At 53.4% G+C, this 6,467-nt stretch overlaps 1 protein-coding gene and 1 pseudogene across 1 annotated transcript in view; one reads left to right on the top strand and one right to left on the bottom strand.

Annotated features, from left to right (window-relative positions):
• The window catches only part of ADAMTS2 (ADAM metallopeptidase with thrombospondin type 1 motif, 2), a gene marked incomplete at its 5' end in the record, with an annotated part of 244,363 nt that overhangs the window by 60,125 nt on the left and 177,771 nt on the right, over nt 1–6,467 (bottom strand). The gene's annotated exons all lie outside the window — the stretch shown is intronic.
• On the top strand, nt 83–948 carry LOC104981539 (annotated as a pseudogene).

Genomic DNA, 6,467 nt, shown 5'->3' with positions numbered 1-6,467 from the left:
CTTCCTTGGCTTACTTCTCCCCCTTCCTGAGAGCTGCCAGCCTTCCCATAGGTTCTGCCTGCCTTGAAGGGCTCTTCACAGACAGAGCTGTCCAGGCAGAGGGCCCAGGAGGGAGGTCTGGACACCCACAAGGGTCACTTGGGCTCTGGTGGGATCTCCCCACGCTGCTCTGCCACCTGAATCACACTCACAGCCCTCCATCCCCTGTCTTTGCCACGTATCACGCAGCACATGGACTGTAGTCCTATCCAAGCAAGGACAAGAGACATGTCTATCTTTCTTTCAGAAGCGATGGCGATCCGTGCCGCCATAATAGTGTGTGTGAATGTCCGGGCTGATGCTCTGAAGAATATCAACAGTGCTGAAAAGAGAGGCAAACGCCAGGTGCCCATGCTCCAAAGTCATCGACGGGCTTCGAACTGTGATGATGAAGGGTGGTCACTTTGGCGAATTCGACATCACCGAAGATCACAGAGCTGGGAAAGCTGTGAGCTTCACAGGCAGGCTGAATAAGTGTGGAGCGCTCAGTCTCAGATTTGATGCACACCTCAAGGGCCTAGGAAAATGGCAGAATAACCTGCTCCCACCCCGTCAGCTTGGTTTCACTGTCCTGACAACCTCCGCGGGCATCAAAGACCACGAAGAAGAGAGACGAAAGCACACAGAAGGAAACAAATCTTTGGATTCTTTTTCTAGGGACGTAATACATACAAATAAAATGCCTCAGAGGGGCGCCTGGAAGCCACGCCACCTCTGAAGGCGTTCTCTGTGTGGGGCCGTATCTCCCCTACGCAGGCAGGACAGGAAAGGAAGGGCGAGAGACGAGGTGGCCACCAGGTGGCGCTGCTGCCGCAGGAACAGCAGCGGGAGCCTCGTGCGCCTGAATCAAAGGGCTGCTTGCTGCTGCTCTTGAGACGCTGGCCACTGGCTCAAACGGAACCACGGAGGCCCCAGCCAGCCTCTGGGGTCCCACATTAAACAAATCAATTAAGACTTCTGCAGAAAGTTCTGTCCCAATCTCTGCTCTCTCACATCTCCATTGTTTGCTCTAGAATGAGCTGAATTATTTATGCTCTTATTTATTTATGCTCAAGGAGACAGGAGAAAAGCGGGACCAGCAGCGCGGAGGCTCCGCAGGTTCCAGGATGTATCAGGGAATCCCTCAGATCACCAATCCCACACACCAAGGTACCTGCGAGTGATGGTGCGGCTCCCCAGGCAGCTCGGGGCCCTGGGGGTGGAAGCTTGCTTCGCTGTCATCGGCCCTGTGCCCCTGGACATGTTCCCTACATCACTGTCCCGGGCGCCCCCTCCTCAACCGCAGCGTACAGCTGGGAGCTCAGGCGCTTCCGGCCACGGCGATCAGCATCTTCAATATTCTCATCCAGCGCGAGCCAAGCGAAACCTTCTCAACTGCTCTGACCCCAGAGGGTCCTCCCCGACCCCACCTCGCAAATCCGCCCTCCCAAAGAAGCACAACACAGGACCGCGTGCACAGAGTGGAGTCCAGATCTGCTGGGTTCAAGAAAGCAGAGCCCCCTTCTCAACCTCGACACTGCTAAAATTCTCTGCGGTGGGGGCCAGTCTGCGCACTGAATGATGTTGAGGAGCATCCTGACTTCTTCCTGCTAGACCCCATGAGCATCTCCAAGGTGGGGGGCTGCAAAATCGCCCTCTGAGGGGAGCCCTGCCATGGGAAACCCCCAAGGGAAGCAAACCCAAGGAGCCCTGTGGAAAAACAGCCCAACCCAGCCTCCCTGAGCAAAGCCGCTTGCTCCCTGTTGTGTGACTTCGGCAGTCCTCACCTGTCCTGTCGGCGGTGGGTGGTGAGGTAAGTGCCCCAGAGAGCTGCTGTGAGGGTAGGTGAGGTGAGTGAAGTCACACGAGGGGCTGCAGACAGGACCCGACCCAAAGAGGGCACTGCAGGCTGAAACTTGCAAGAACCCTCGCTCCTGCGGCCATTGCTAGTGTGCGCTCACCTTACAGGGGACCCTAAGGCTCAGTGATGGTAAATGACTCACAAGGACCAACAGGAGCCAGAATTAACACCAAGCTGGGGGTCTTCTCCAGGCTGCTCTGGGGTGCCAGGGACTACCTGGAGCTCAAACCTCACCACAGGCATCCACACTCCCAACACCAGTGAGGGCTAGAAGGCGTGATCCATATTTCTCTGCTCAGGACTCCCAGATCATCAAGGCACATTCCAGGCATCCTCCCGGAGGCTGGGAATCTATTCCCAGAGAAAGCCAAGCTGCCAGCTCAAGACTCTTCAAGTGAACCTTCCCAGCTCAAGCCTGTAGGGCACACATGTGCCTCCATTGCTTCCTGTTCTTCTCTGGACCCTGGAGACTCTGGCTCAGGAGGTGGGCCACAGTGGCCAGGGGCTGGGCACCAGGCCTGGCGCCAAGTGGTTGGGGGTTGGGACTCAGACTCTGAGGAAACCAGGGGGCTGTCCCTGGGATGTTCTGAATCTCCTACACAGCCCCCACACTGTCAGGGAAGCAGAGGTCCATATCGGGTCAGCAATGGCCTGGCATATGCAGGAAGAGGGCGGTGGCACCAGCCCCTTGAACGCTGAGCCCAGCCCCAGCACTTTCTTCTCTTGCCTTCCCCTGAGAGACTCACAGTCAGAATTTCTCCGACCCTTCACCTCTAATGCTGAAAAATTCCTAGGAGCCTTCCATACTTTGTCCTGACCTGGTCTTTCACAACAAGATACCTTATGTTCTTTGACTGTCCCCAAGTCTCCGATTTCCATTTGCTTTGATTTTCATCATCTTAGGAAATATTTAAAATGAGAACAGTTCAGTAGCTTTGGTTCCTTCTCAAAAAAATCAATTGAAAAGCCAGTTGCTATGCAACCCTCAAGCATTGCTGATGTTCTGCTCCCTGGCTGATGGCATATTGTATAAAATAAGATAATCTCTTTTCTTCTGCTGAGTTTTTTTTTTTTTAAGAAATGGAGAAAAATGTTGTTTTAGGAAAAACTTGAGATAACTCAGAGGCTCCTCATAAGCTGGAAGACAAACAACATGTCCTTTGCACAAGTCCTCCTGATTTTATCCCCAGCGGGCCTCGGTGGGGCCTGGGACAGGTGCAAGGGGAGCAGAGGGCAGGGAAGCTGGGCTGCTTCCATCACAGCTTGGAATGAAGAGCAAATCTGAATACCCAGGCCACCTTCTGCCCCCAGTCTGGGTCTCGCTCTCACTGCTCCCAGACCCACCCCCTTGCCCTGACTCTGCAGACCTTGGAAGACACAGCTCAGGGCCCTCTCCTGGCAGGGGTCAGCCTGCAGTCCCCTTGGCCTTTCTGTGCTTCAAGCCTTGCAGGGACAGGGCCTCACTCACTGTCAGGAAGCACGTGGCTCCTTTAAGAGCAGCTCATCAGAATCCATTCTCCTTGGGAACCAAACTCTATTTGTGACTCTCACCCAGAAGCCCTTCCTGGCTTTTCCCGCAACAAGCAGAGCTCACTCCCTCTACACGAGTGCCAGCCAGGCAGTCCCCTCCGGATCACCCCACCCAGGACGCCCGGTGTCCTGTCTCCTTCGTGGTGCTCACCACTCCGAAACGACCTTATTTACTGGTGAACTCACGGGGAGCTGGTGCCCCAGGCCTGGGGGCAGGCACATCCCAGGATCCATTTGCCCAAGAGATGGGTCCTCCCGCTTCTGGAGGTCCCTGAGAGCCCTGGAAACAGGGCCTTACCCCCAGAACTCTGCCAGGTGGTGTCTGTGGCTGGTGGACACAAACTGTTATCAACCACAATGAGATAAGTACAGAAATGGGAAACTTTCATAGCAGTTTGATGGACTGACTTTATGTCTATGGAATTTAATAATAAAAAGTCAGGGCTGGTATTCATGAATAATCTTGGTTTTGTCACATTTCCCTTTTCCAGTTAAACGTACTTACAGAAATATTGGTCAGTGGTGCAACCTCCGGCTCTGAGGCGTTCTGTCTGTCTGGCCTGGCCTCCTTGGCCCTGGCACCTACTCTGCAGCGACTGTCACTGCCAGACTTCCTGTTTGATTGCTTCAGGTCCGTGGAGTGACCCCTCCTTTCCCAAGGGTGTCTCCCCTGAGCCACAGCCAAGCATCCCACACCGTCCCTGGGCTCCTGTGCGAGGTGCGCCCACTCCAGAGCCCCACCCCTCTGCATCTGATGTCTGTCCAGCACCGGCCTCCCTGGACGTGGTCAGCCAGCCATGTCCTCCTGACTCTCCTATCCCCCCCCGCCTGTGTTTCTGCAGCGTGTCTTCCCCGGGGAAAGTGAGATCCCCACCTTGGACCCCACTTGCCTCTTACAATCCCGCAACGTGCTGAGGAGGCCTGAGTCTGGCCCTGTACCTTTCTGGAACCCTGCAGGACACACAGGCTCTGAGGGGCGGCAGCCTCCCCCATGGCTTCCTGAGAACAGGAGGGGTGTGGAGGTAGGGGAGGCGGGCAGGGCGTGGGGCAGGGCCTGGGGGAGGCTCTGCTGCAGGAGACGGGCCCCTGGGCCCAGGGGAGGGGCAGCAGTTTCTTTTCCTTTCTGGCCAGGCTTGGGGGCTGGGGATGGATACGGGCACCGAACTCCACATCCTAGCATGTCCTCTATCTTGACACCTCTGAACTCCATGGCAGAGGTCTGAGTCTGGTCAGCTGTGCCCTGCTAGGCTACAGCGGGTGCAGTCTGCGCTCTGCCGAAAGCACGCATCGAGCTCCACTTTCTCCCTTCCTGCCACCTCACCACCACGGATTCCCAGCTTCCCAGCAGGAAGTCAGGGAAGTGAGCGGGGACCTCGGGCCCCCTGTGCCCTCTCACTTCTCACTGCATTGGTCCTGGTCTCGCTGGAGCTGTCCCACTGCCCAGGTGGGCTGCGGCCACCTATCTTGTTGGCCAGGGGCTCCGGTTAGCCCCATGGCCCGCCCTCCCCATACCATCCCCAGAAAGAGGAGCGTCACAAGGGGCCCATGCCCACTCCCCTTACCCTCACTCTACCTGTGGGGGACTCCGAGGGTATCAACATGGCCCAGGCAAAGTAGAACCCCTCCCGACAAGGTGGAACGTAAGGAGCTGTGGCCAGACTGGCCGTGGCCATGAGGGCAGGCCCTGCCACACTTCATAACCTGACCTCACCTGCAGGCGAGGCCATGCACTGGTGGCAGCCTGCATCCCCCTCTAGCCGAGGTGGCTTGCCCGAAGTTTCCACAGACACTCGGGTGACTGAGTTCCCAGGCCCAGGCCCAGGAAAGGCAAGATTGCCCACAGGGTGGAAGAACACAGAGGCCTCTCCACTACCTCCAAGCCATCACAGAGAAGAGGAGCCAAGTAAAGAGTGAAGTCCTTCCTGCATCCTCCTTCAAACCAGAAATAAAACACTGGACACGACACTTGTAGCACGCCACTAGAGACCCTTCCCCAGGAGCTAGCGCTCAGTTAAACAGAAATACTTGGACTCTCTCATTTTTAAATTATTGCTTTTTAAAAAAATAAGCAATTTTTCCATAGTTAAAAATGTGCTATAAGTGTATAAAAGAAACCCTCAAGTATAAAAGAAACATCCTTATCATGATACATTAAGAAAATTCACCAAAGTAGAAGGAAGAAAATAAAAATCCATGACCTACTACCCAGAGATAAGTACTGTTCACATTTTATGTATTCCTTCAGTCCCTTCTGTGTATATATTTGTACACAAAATCGAGATCATAATACTGGAAGCTTATATCCTTCTTTCCCCAAAAGCAAACCAACTTGACTTTATGCTGTAACCATTTCCCAAAGCCCTTACACATGCTTTGAAAATGGGATTTATTGCCAGTCTAATAACCCACCATTGAAAAAGCAAGAGAGTTCCAGAAAAACATTTATTTCTGCTTTATTGACTATGCCAAAGCCTTTGACTGTGTGGATCACAATAAACTGTGGAAAATTCTGAAAGAGATGGGAATACCAGACCACCTGACCTGCCTCCTGAGCAATCTGTATGCAGGTCAGGAAGCAACAGTTAGAACTGGACATGGAACAACAGACTGGTTCCAAATAGGAAAAGGAGTACGTCAAGGCTGTATATTGTCACCCTGCTTATTTAACTTATATGCAGAGTACATCATGAGAAACGCTAGGCTGGAGGAAGCACAAGCTGGAATCAAGATTGCCAGGAGAAATATCAATCACCTCAGATACGCAGATGACACCACCCTTATGGCAGAAAGTGAAGAAGAATTCAAGAGCCTCTTGATGAAAGTGAAAGAGGAGAGTGAAAAAGTTGGCTTAAAGCTCAACATTCAGAAAACTAAGATCATGGCATCCGGTCCCATCACTTCATGGCAAATAGATGGGGGATTTTATTTTTGGGGGCTCCAAAATCACTGCAGATGGTGATTGCAGCCATGAAATTAAAAGACACTTACTCCTTGGAAGGAAAGTTATGACCAACCTAGACAGCATATTAAAAAGCAGAGACATTACTTTGTCAACAAA

The sequence above is a fragment of the Bison bison genome, unplaced genomic scaffold (genome assembly GCF_000754665.1).
Source record: "Bison bison bison isolate TAMUID 2011002044 unplaced genomic scaffold, Bison_UMD1.0 scf7180017864519, whole genome shotgun sequence".
NCBI classification, from domain to species: domain Eukaryota; kingdom Metazoa; phylum Chordata; class Mammalia; order Artiodactyla; family Bovidae; genus Bison; species Bison bison.
The sequence above is the reverse complement of the archived record's forward strand: the minus strand, read 5'-3'. Positions and strand labels throughout refer to the sequence as shown.